This window comes from Loxodonta africana, chromosome 18, assembly GCF_030014295.1.
Source record: "Loxodonta africana isolate mLoxAfr1 chromosome 18, mLoxAfr1.hap2, whole genome shotgun sequence".
NCBI lineage: Eukaryota > Metazoa > Chordata > Mammalia > Proboscidea > Elephantidae > Loxodonta > Loxodonta africana.
Genome location: NC_087359.1, coordinates 75,473,448 through 75,485,671, shown reverse-complemented (window position 1 = coordinate 75,485,671; position 12,224 = coordinate 75,473,448). Strand labels below are relative to the sequence as shown.

Here is a 12,224-nt window from a genome sequence, read left to right as displayed (position 1 = left end):
GTCTTTACAGAAGCGACTGCCACCGCGGATGCTGGTGGGTTCCCACCGCAGCCACCACAGCACACGAAGTGACCGATGAAGGCGGGGCACACAGTAGGAGCTCAGTAAGTGTCTGTCTGGTGAGCACGGAACGAACCACTACGCTTCAGTGAACCCTCAGGGGGATGCATGGAGAACAGCGTCAACAACAGCGCCTCCTGGCGGCCCCCAGATGGACCCGTGGGGCGGTGACCCGGCAGGACGGACGGCTCCGGGGGCCAATCGGAGCCTCCGCCCCGCCCCGACGGCCCCGCCCCGCCCCGCCGCCGGGAGCGCCGCACGCAGCCGCCGCGTCTCCCGGAAGTGCGCCCGGAGCGGCTCCGCGGGCCGAGGTGAGCGCCCGCGGGCAGGGCAGGCGGGCCGCCGCGGGTCGGGCCTGGCGCCGCCCGCTTCTCCTCCGAGTCTCCGGGCCCGTGGGAGCGGCTCGTGCGCGCGCGGGGAGCTCGGCGAGCGGGGGCGGCGGCGCTGCGAGTGGGCGCCGGGGCCCCGCGCGGGGTCTGCGGTTCGGAGCCCGTGGGCCCGCGGGGGCGTCCCTGGCTCGGTGTCCGCCGTGGGGACGAAGGCGGGCTGCCTCCTGGCGCCTTCCGCGCGGGCTGGGGACGAGCGTGGGGAGGAGGGCGCGGCCGGGACGGCGCCCGGAGTCGCTCTCGCCGGGTGCTGCTGGCGTCTGCTGGCGGCGGTGCGGGGTGCAGGGGGCGGCCTTGCCCTGCACCTGGCTGGACCTGAGCAGCCCTGGCCTGGGGGCGCCAGGTGCCGGCGGCTCCCCCGTGGCTCTCCGGTGGCTCCCCCAGCTGTGTGCGATGAGCCCAGAGCGCCCCACGAACGCCCACCCGTTGGCAGCTCTCGTCAGGCCGCAGGCTTTAGGACTTCCTGGGTTTGCATCTGGCCGCCAGTAGGGAGTCTGAGTTTCCTGACTGGTTCACTTCTGTATTTCCCTTGCAGGGTGGTGGGGAGGATTAGAAATAACGTGAGCACCAGAGGCCCTGGTGGCGCAGTGGTTAAGAGCTCGGCTGCTGACCAAAAGGGCAGCAAGATCCAATCCACCAGCCGCTCCTCGGAAAGCCTGGGGGGCAGTTCTGCTCTGTCCTGTAGGGCCGCAATGAGTCGGAATCGACTAGACAACTGTGTATGTGTATGTATATATACACACACGGACATACAGTATATATGTGTATATACTCGACGGCAACGGATAGATTCTGGAGTCCATTCCGACTCCTAGCGACCCCATAGCACAGAGTGGAACAGCCCCACAGGGTTTCCAAGGAGTGCCTGCTGGATTCGAACTGCCGACCTTTTGGTCAGCAGCAGTAGCACTTAACCACTATGCTACCAGGTTTCGTATATATACACACACATAGTAGATGTGCACTTAAAAAAATTGTACTGACTTGTTATAGCTACAGTAAGTGTGGAAACCCTGGTGGTGTAGTGGTTAAGTACTATGGCCGCACCGTGGGGTTTCCAAGGAGCGGCTGGTGGTTTCCAACTGCTGACCTTTTGGTTAGCAGCCGTAGCTCTTAACTGCTGCATCACCAGGGCTCCTCTGCTATTATACAGGAGTATAATAATAACCAAAATCAGAATTAAATTTTTATAAGACTGATAATTTTCATTGAATGCCATACATATATATGTGCATATATGTACATCTCCCATCGGAACTGCTGCCCTAATTCAGGAACCAAATAAATTTAGATACTTGCAGATCCATCACTTACTGTCTGAAATCTTGTTGTTAGTTGAAACTCAGGCAATAAATAAATCTAGATAGTAAAGGATACTTGTGGATTCATTGATTCATTTAACAGATTTTTTTTTTAAGCTGTATATTTCGCTCTAAGCAGTGCTTCAGCTGCATCCCACAAATTTTGATATCTTGTATTTTCATTATTAATCTGTGATTTTTCGTTTTGACCATGGATTATTTGAGTGTTAATAGTTTCCATATATTGGAATAACTTACTGAACGGTAATTTGTGGTCAGAGACTATATGGTATTAGATGCCAACCTTTTGAAATATGCATGTGGTCCATCTTGGTGAAGTTTTCGTATGCCCTTGAATGTGTTTTCTGCAGTTGCTGGGTCTAGTGATTTGTGAATTTCTAAATTCAAAATGGTTAATAGTTTTCTATTTCTTACCAGATTTTTTTTTTCTCGTTTTTTGTCTACTTGTTCTATCAGTTACCGAGATAGGTGTTAAAATTTTCAACTCTGATTGAGGATTTGTCCCTTTAGACCTGATTTGACGTGCATTCCCATTTAGGATTGTTAAGTATTCTTTTTTAAAATTTTATTTTGTTTTTATTGAGAGTTTACACAGCAGAACATACCCCAGTACAACCTCTACCACAGGTACAATTTACTGACATTGATTACATTCTTCAACTTCTCCAACAGTGCTCCTCTTCCTTTCTCAGCTGTTCCTCCTTCATTAACATAAACTCACTTCCCCCTAAGGTTACTATATCTGATCTTTCAAATTGCTGTTGTCAATTTGATCCCATATACATAGCCCCCAAAAGAGTGTAGTGCTCGAGGCAGAACTTTATAAAGTTAAGCTAAACTATTGTTTGGTTTTAAGATGACTTCAGGGGATATTAAAGTTTAAAGATTATCTCTGGTCAATAGTTTCAGGGGTTCTTCTACCCTCCATGGCTCTATCAAGTCTATATTCCATGAGAATTTAAAATTTTTTTCTGCATATTACCCCATTTGATTAGAAATCTTCTGTGGAATCTTTGATCAAAATGTTCGCTGCTATAGCTGGGCATCATCCATTTCTACTTGTCTCATGGCAAAGGATGCAGTTGTTTATGGAGGCAATTAGCCCCATGTTCCACGCTCCTCCTTCCTCTGTTGCTCCAGGTGAATAGACACCAATTATTGTGCCTTGAATGGCTGCTTGCAACCCTTTATGACCCTAGTCACTACACAATGAACTAGGAGGTAAACAGAAGTGCTAAACCTATTATTAGGCCAATTTAATGGGATGTTCAATTAAACTATGACCCTAAACCTCCAAACCAGGGAACCAAATCCCATGAGGTGTTTGGTTGTACATAACCAATCTCAACAGCCAGCTTTTTTTGTCGTTGTTGGAAATATATCTGTCACATCTTTTGCCAATTCAACTTTTTATAGGTGTACAACTTACAGCAATTAATCAGCTGTACAACCTCATCCTTAATGCGATTTTTCCATCACTGTTAACCCTCGTTTTCTTCCTTCCTACCGCCCTTGGTAACCATTAATAAACTTTGATGTCTGTACATTTGCCTTTTTCTGTCTTTTATATAAGTGATGTCATTACAATATTTGTCCCTTTGTGATTGGCTTATTTCACTCAGCATAATGTCCTCAAACTCCATCCATACTGTAGCATGTAGCAAGGTTTCATTTCTCTTACTGGCTGAGGACTATTCCATTGTATGTATATACCACATTTTCTTTATCCATTAATCTGTTGATGAACATTCAGGTTGTTTCCACCTTTTGGCTATTGTGAATAGTGTTGTAATTAACATTGATGTTGTACAAGTCTCTTTTTGAGTCTCTGCTTTCAAGTCTTTTGGGTATATACCCAGGAGTGAATTTGCTGGGTCAACGGTAGCTCTGTTTTTAGTTATTTGAGGAACTGCCACACTGTTTTCCACAAGGGCTGTACTATTTGCACTTCCACCAATGATGGATGGATGGAGGTTTCCCATTTCCTGACATCCTTGCCAACATTTGTTATTTTCTGTTTTTTTTTTCTTACCCATCCTAGTGGGAGTTAAATGATATGTCATTGTGGCTTTCATTTCTGTCTCTTTGATGGCTAATGATGCTGAACATCTTTTCATGTGTTTGGTGGCCATTTCAGTGCCCTCTTTGGTGAAATGTCTATTCAAGACCTTAGCCCATCTTATGATTGGGTTGTCTTTTTGTTGGTAAGTTGTGGAAGATTTATATATATTTTGGTTACTAGATTCTTGTCTGATACATGGTTTCCGAAGATATCCTTCTGGTTGGTAGCTTGTCATTTCACTTTTTTGGTAGAGTTTTTTGAAGGTTTAATTTTTACATTGTTGTTGTTGGGTGCTGTCAAGTCAGTTCTGAGTCATAATGACCCTACAGGACAGAACAGAACTGCCCTATGAAATTTCTAAGGAGTGGCTGGTGGATTCAAACTGCCGACCATTTGGTTAGCGGCCGAGCTCTTAATCACCGTGCCATCAGGGCTCTGGAAACTCTTTGGGGTAGTTCTACTCTGTCCTATAGGGTTGCTATGAATTGCGATCGACTCTATGGCAACGGGTAATTTTTATGAGGTCCCATTTATTTATTTTGTCTTTTGCTGTTTGTGCTTTTGCTATTATATAGATAACCCATTGTTGAAGGCTAGGCCTCACAACATTGCCCATGCTTGTTCTTCTAAGAATTTTATGGTTTTAGTTTGCACATTTCGGTCCTTAATCCATTTTGAATTTGTTTTTGTTTATGTTTCAGTTTCTGCATATGGAAAATCCAATTTTCCCAGCACCATTTCTTGAAGAGACTGGCCTTTCCCTATCCAATTATAGCTTCATTGTCAAGAATCAGTTGACCATAGATGTGTGGGTTTCCTTCTGGAATCTCAGTTCTATTCTGTTGGTCTGTGTGTCTACTTTATCAGTACCAGGCTGTTTTTATTACTGTAGCTGTATAGTATGCTTTAAAATCAGGAAGTGTGAGTCCTCCTACTTTGTTTTTCTTTTTCAGCATTGCTTTAACTATTCGGGGCCTTTTGCTAGTCCGTGTAAAGTTGAGGATCGGTTTTCCTGTTTCTATAAAGGAGGCTGTTGCAATTTTGATCGAGACTTTGTTGAATCTATAAATCACTTTGGGTAGTACTGACATCTTAACAATATTGTCTTCCAGTCCATGAACGTAGAACATTTTCCCATTTACTTAATTTTTCTTTAGTGTCTTTGAGCAATGTTATATAATTTTCAGTGTACGAGTCCTTCACTCCCTAGTTAGATTTCCCCAGGTATTCTCTTAGGTGTTATTGTAAATGGAGTGGTTTCCCCGATTTCCCTTTCAGATCTTGCGTTGGTGCTGTATAGAAACCCAAATGATTTTTGTTTGTTGACCTTGTACCCTGCAACTTTTTTAAATTATTAGCTGTAGAAAGTTTCTTGTGGACTCTTTGGGAATTTTTATGTGTAAGTTTATATCATCTGTGAATAGAGATAATTTTACTTCTTTTCCAATCTGGATACCTTTTATTTCTTTTTCTTGCCTTATTGTTGTGGCTAGGACTTCTAATACAATATCGAATAGAAGTGATGTGAGCAGGCACCCTTGTTCCCAATTTCAAGGGGAAAGCATTCAGTCTTTCTTCATAAAGTATAATGTTGGCTGTTGGCTTTTCATATATGCCCTGAATCATATTGAGGAATTTCCCTTCTCTCCCAATCCTCTTTAGGGTTTTCTTTAAGAAAGGGTATTGGATTTTATCAAATGATTTTTCTGCATCCATAGAGTTGATCTTATGTTTTTTTTCCTTTGTTCTGTTGATGTGGTGTATTGCATTGGTTTGTTATATAGTCTCAATTAATTGACCTGCTTCTTGTAATGAAAAGTCCCTCTTTATTTCTCTCTTTGTCTTTAAGTCTACTTTGTTAGATACTAACGTAACCATGCCAGGTTTCTTACACTTGCCTTCTGCGCAGAGTATTTTTTTCCATCCTTTTATCTTCAACCTTTCTATGTCTCGCTTGGTCTCGTTTTTTAAAATCTGACAATCTCTGCCTCGTAATTGGAGTGTTCAGTCCATTTACAGATAATGTAATTATTGATATGTTGGATTTTAGTCTACCTTTTTTGCCTTGACTTTGATCTTATTGTTTCTTCTAGCCCCTTTTGTGTTGTTTTTTGGATTATTGAGTTTTTTAGTATTCCTTTATTGGCTTTTTAGTTGACCTCTATGAATAATATTTTTAGAGCTAACAGTATGCATCGTTAACTTATCAAAGTCTCCTTTAATACTGCCCCACTTTGTACTTCACAATTCACATTTCTCATTTCCCACCTCTCACTTCATACTTTAACACTTCCCATTTCTCACCTGACATTTCCCTCCTCCCGCTTGCCACTTCCCACTTCATACTTCTATTTCTCGCTTTGAACTTCACGAATGTAATAACAACAGATTAAATCCGCTCATTCCCTCCCCCTTTGTGGTATTTTTATATTTTCTATGTATCTTATCGTAAAAGTGGCGTGGCAGTGGTATCTGACCTCCTCTAACTTTACAAGGAGGAAGCAGAATCAAGATTAATAGCCTAAGGCTGATTCCCATGAGGAGGCGGTCAGACATGCCTCCTCTCTCCACCTTCTTTACCAATCTGACACCAACTGTCCCTCCCATGGCAATCTCTACTTCTTTGCTGGGTTTGATAAATCATTGCAATGGCACAGATCTTACAGATAATACTCACAATTATGGGGTTTATTAGGGTGGTAACAGGTTACAGTTCAGGCTGAGGAATGCTCAGGATACAGTTCTTCCATCAGGACAGCCTCTTTTCAGCTGTGCTTTCAGGCCAGGCATGCCTCTCTGGCCCTCTGCCTCTGCCCTACTCAGGCAAGTGTTACAAAGCTCTTTTAGCTCAGCCAGTAAGTCCCTGAAGGCATCCCACTCTGCCAGCAAACCTCTTGCCCAGAGTCACTCAGCTTTCTCACTCAGTGGGCCAGGAAGCCCACCACACTGTCTGCAGCTCGTCTCTCCAGCTTGTGTCTCCTGCTGGTCTCTTCTGCCACTGTTTCTCTGCCACCACTTCTTGCCCTGCTCAGTGTTCTCTCTCTCTCTCTCTCCTGGTTCCAGGAGCTTCTCAGTGCAGGGATCCTAGGTCCAAAGGATACTATCTTAGTTATTTAGTGCTGCTATCACAGAAATACCACAAGTGGACTGCCTAATCAAATAGAAGTTTATTCTCTCACAGATTAGTAGGCTAGAAGTCCAAATTCAGGGTGTCAGCTCCAGGGGAAGGCTTTTTCTCTCTGTCGGCTCTGGAGGAAGGTCCTTATCATTAATCTTTCCCTGGACTAAGAGCTTCTCTGTGCAGGAACCCCAGGTCCAAAGGACGTGCACTGCTCCTGATGCCTGTTTCTTGGTGATATGGGGTCCCCATGTCTCTCTACTCACTTCTTTTACATCTCAAAGGAGATTGGCTCAAGACAATCCGATCTTGTAGATTGAGTCCAGCCTCATTAACATAACTGCCTCTAATCCCGTCTCATCAACATTATAGAGGTAGGATTTTCAACACATAGGAAAATCACATCAGATGACAAAATGAAGGAGAATCACAGTACTGGGAATCATGGTCTAGCCAAGTTGGTACACGTATTTTTGGGAAACAGTTCAATCCATGACAGACATGATCTGCTTTTGGCATTCCTTCCTTGGCGGTGGTGGAATCCTCTCCTTCCTTCCTCTGGAATGGCTTATTTCAAGCCCAGCAGGGTGGCAAAACTGACCAGTCCCTTTGGTGGGCTACAATTACCCTATTTGCACAAACCCACCCAATCACTTGGGTGGGAGTTACAAGCCATGGCAAGAATGGCCACACAAAAGCAAACCATTGCACTGCAGTTATAGTGTTATACTGTCATTATTTTTGCTGTAAACAGTCAAATGCCTATTAAGGAACTTATGAGAAGAAGAGAAAGCACAGAACTTTATATTGATTCATTTATTTATCATTTCTGTTTCTCTTTATTCCTTTCTGTAGATCTGAGTTTCCCTTCAACTTGAAGAGCACCCTTTAGCATTTCTTGTAGTGCAAGTCTGCTGGTGACAGACAAATTCTACTAGCTTGTTTATTTTAAAATGTCTTTATTTTAATTCTTGTTTTGAAAGCATACTTGTTGCTGGTTGTAGAATTCTGTGTTGATGGGTTTTTTTCCCTAGAATTTGTACTTGGTTCTTTTTTTGTATTATCCTTTAATTGAAAGTTTATAAATCAAGTCAGTCTCTCATGCAGAAATTTATATACACCTTGCTATATACTACTAGTTGCACTCCCCCTAATGAGACAGCACACTCCTTCTCTCCACACTGTATTCCCTTGTCCATTCAGCCAGCTTCTGTCCCCCTCTGCCTTCTTAATCTCCCCTCCAGACAGGAGCTGCCCACATAGTCTCATGTGTCTACTTGATCCAAGAAGCTCACTCCTTGCCAGTGTCATTTTTATCTTATAGTCCAGTCCAATCTCTGTCTGAAGAGTTGGCTTTGGGAATGGTTCTGGTCTTGGGCTAACAGAAGGTCTGGGGACCATGACCTCCAGGGTCTTTCTAGTTTCAGTTGGACCATTAAGTCTGGTCTTTTTACGAGAATGTGAGGTTTGCATCCCACTGCTCTTCTGCTCCCTCAGGGGTTCTCTGTTGTGTTCCCTGTCAGGGCAGTCATCGGTTGTAGCCCGGCACCATCTAGTTCTTCTGGTCTCAGGCTGATGTAGTCTCTGATTTATGTGGCCCTTTCTGTCTCTTGGGCTCATGCTTACCTTGTGTCTTTGGTGCTCTTCATTCTGCTTTGCTCCAGGTGGGTTGAGACCAATTGATGCATCTTAGATGGCCACTTGCTAGTGTTTAAGACCCAAGACACCACTCTCCAAAGTAGGATGCAGAGTGTTTTCTTAATAGATTTTATTATGCCATTTGACCTAGATGTCCCCTGAAACCGTGGTCCCCAAACTCCTGCCCCTGCTACGCTGCCCTTCAGAGTGTTCGGTTTATTCAGGAAACTGCTTTTGATTTAGTCTAGTTGTGTTGACCTGTCCTGTATTGTGTGTTGTCTTTCCCTTCACCTAAAATAGTTCTCGTCTACTATTTAGTGAATAGCCCTCTCCTTCCCTCCCTCCCCACCCTCATAACTATCAAAGACTATTTTCATCTGTGTTTAAACTGTTTCTTGAGTTCTTATAATAGTGGTCTCATACAATTTTTGTCCTTTTGCAGCTGACTAATTTCACTCAGCATAATGCCTTCCAGATTCCTCTATGTTACAAAATGTTTCACGGATTCATCATTGTTCCTTATCGATGTATAGTATAACATTGTATGAATATACCATAATTTATTTATCAATTCATCCATTGATGGGCACCTTGGTTGCTTCCATCTTTTTGCTGTTGTAAACAGTGCTGAAATGAACGTGGGTGTGCATATATTTTATTTCTCTAGGATATATTCTAAGGAGTGGGATTGCTGGATTGTATGGTAGTTCTATCTCTAGCTTTTTAAGGAAGCGCCAAATCTATTTCCAAAGTGGTTGTACCATTTTACATTCCCACCAGCAGGGTATAAGTGTTCCAGTCTCTCCACAAGCACTTGGTTCTTTTTATATTTTCCATTTCTTTGCAGCAAGTCCCTATCTCTTCCCTCATAGAGACTGTATTTTACATTAAGTCCTTGGACCATCTCAGCATTGGTTTCTCTTGACTGCTTTCTTACTTGACTTGGGTCACATTTTCCTGTTTCTTTACATGTCTAAAAGTTTTGGATTAATTCTGGGTATGGTGGGTGATACATTGTGGGCTAAGGATTCTGTTATATTCCGCTGCAGAGAGTTGGTTTCTGTTCTGGCAGGCAGTTCACTTATTGACTGATCATCCTCAACTTGTGTAGGCTTGGCTTTGTGCTTTGTCGTGACAAATCTTTGGAAAGTGTGACGTGTTTCTCAAGTCCTTTCAACTTGATGAGACCTGCCACTAAGCTGGGTCTCCTCCATGCATCTTGTTGAGGCTTGGCTTTAGGAATTGTGGTTTTCCAGGGTGCTGTGGATATTAATTAGGTCACTGATGAGTCTTTGTATCTCTTTTGCTCTTAACCCTGCAGCAACTGCTCTTTGTTAATATTTGGAGAGTTTCATCAACCCTTGGCCAAGCATTCTTGGTGAAACCCCACCCCCATAGCTCCCTCCTCTCCAGAGCCCTGTCCTTCAGTTTTCAGCCACTACAGCACCTCTGAAGTCTGATCTCTGTCTCCTCAACTAAGTGGTCACACTAAGTGGCCTCTGCACCGTGGTTGGAAAGTTGTCCCCAAGCAGACAGCTAGGATGACTATGGGGCCCACTTCATGAATCCATTCTTGCAGGGATTGCATTCTCCCCTGCCGATTGTCCAACGCCTTAAAACAGTTCCTCAATCGTTTTCTTTCTGTTTACAGTGGGCGGGCTTGTCTATGATACCAGTTACTCTGCTATGACCAGAAGCTGAATTTCCCAACTAATATTTGCTGAGGATTTAATGTATGCCACACTAGCACACCGGGTGCCGCATGAATGAAATGTGTGGGTTCCCTTTTAAACAAAAATAAATATACTGGCGTCCATAAGGGAAAGTTGTAATAGCAGATGAATCCTTTTTTACCTCTCTTTTTTTTCATGCTTGAAAAAACTTGCCTTCTTATTTTTTCAGTTTCTTAATGATTTTCTGATTTAGATGGAATTGTTTGAGTGAAGTGGGAGGGATAAGTACATTGCTTTTTATACCTCAAGGAAAAAGCAACTATTAAAAGCTAGATATTACCCTAATCTCTGATTTAAGACAGTCAGGTGACTCTCATGAAAACATCATCAACAGGTATATATATTTTGGATTGTACTAGTTAGTATTATCTATTAGTAATGCTCTGATATTTATATCAGAGTCAGTTCTCTCATAGCTTTTAAGGATCGACTGATAATCCAATACAGGATGAGGAATATGGGCAAGAAATAGTATATGCCCCTTTGAAAAATATCTTAATATTAACTTTGCCATTTAGCATTTCTCTTCTCTTTGAAATTTTGATAGCATTAGCCATAAAATAGCATTTACTTAGTTCTAGGATGAAGAAGCTGTGACAGTCTGCTTCTATAAAGAGTAAAGCCTTGGAAACCCTGTGAGGCAGTTCTAGTCTATCCCATAGGGTCACTATGAGTAGAAATCGATTTGATGCCAGTGGTTATCATTTAGTACAAGGCAATAAAACTGTTGTTAGGTAGTCAGTATTTGCTGTAAACGCCCTTTGAGCCCAAGGTTAAAAATTTCAGGTGTGACAGGTTTTCCTTAACTTCCCAAAAAGACCAGTTTTCAACATGGCACTCAAAAGAAGTCACTTGGAAATTTCATTGCACCTTTTAGGGGAGAGCTCTTTTCTCTTCAAGCTTATCATTATTATGGAAGCATCTGATCATTTCAACGTAGGGCTTTATTTCTAGGGCGCTGGTGGTTTCGTCCAGCCTTACTTTTCAGTCTGTAGATAGGTATAGATACAGAAGTGTTAGGTGCAGCAGAGCTGTTTACCTGGAAGCCCATAGTGAAAATCCTTCGTGATTGGCATTCTTCTACTTGGTCTGGACATGTGAAAACCAAGAGAGAATGTTATAAAGTGGGCAGGGTGATGGTGGAAGTTTAGATACGGAATTAGTGGTTTGCTCTGTGGCTGCAAGTTTATATTCCTTCGGAACAGAAGAGCCCCTGGGTGGTGCACACAGTTGGTGTGCTTGGCTGTTAACTGAAAGGTTAGAAATTTGAGTGTACCTAGGTGTCTGAAAGAAAGGCCTGGAGACCTACCTCTGAATAAGCAGCAGAGTACAGCTCTACTCTGACATATGGCGTCACCATGAGTTAGAGTCCACTCAATATCAATTTTTTTTTCTTAAATCCGTTGAGCAGTTTCAAAAGATCCATGACTGACTCCAAGGGTTCTGGAGGTGGGGGTGTTTCAGTCATCTGGTGCTGCTATAATAAATACCACAAGTAAATGCCTTCAACATAGAAATTTATTCTATCACAGTCTAGCTAATAGGCTCCAAGTCTAAATTCAGGGTGCTGGCTCTAGGCTTCCTCTCTCTCTCGGCTCTGGAGGAAGATCCTTGTCATCAGTCTTCCCCTGGTCTAGGAGCTCCTCTGTGCAGGAACCCCAGGCCCAAAAGACACATTCTGCTCCTGGTGCTGCTTTCTTGGTTGGTACGAAGTCCCTTGTCTCTCTCCTTGCTTCTCTCTTTTATGTCTCAGTAGTGATTGGCTTAAGACACTATCTAACCTTGTAGATTGAGTCCTGCCTCATTAACATAACTGCTGTTAATCCCATCTCCTCAACGTCATAGCAATAGGATTTACAACACACAGGCAAATCACATCAGATGACAAAATGGTGGGCAATCACA

General features: G+C 43.2%; 1 protein-coding gene across 2 annotated transcripts in view; it reads left to right on the top strand.

Annotated features, from left to right (window-relative positions):
• Nucleotides 1-325: 325 nt before the first annotated feature.
• LOC100654440 (zinc finger protein 18-like) overlaps nt 326-12,224 on the top strand; it is a 30,512-nt gene continuing 18,613 nt past the window's right edge. Inside the window, exon 1 of one of the 2 annotated variants that reach the window (XM_023556470.2) lies at nt 326-371. The gene's annotated coding sequence lies outside the window, so the exon portion shown is untranslated. Of the gene's footprint in view, nt 372-9,030; nt 12,025-12,224 lie in introns of those variants that run through there. The other variant, XM_064271797.1, reaches the window with a different exon arrangement.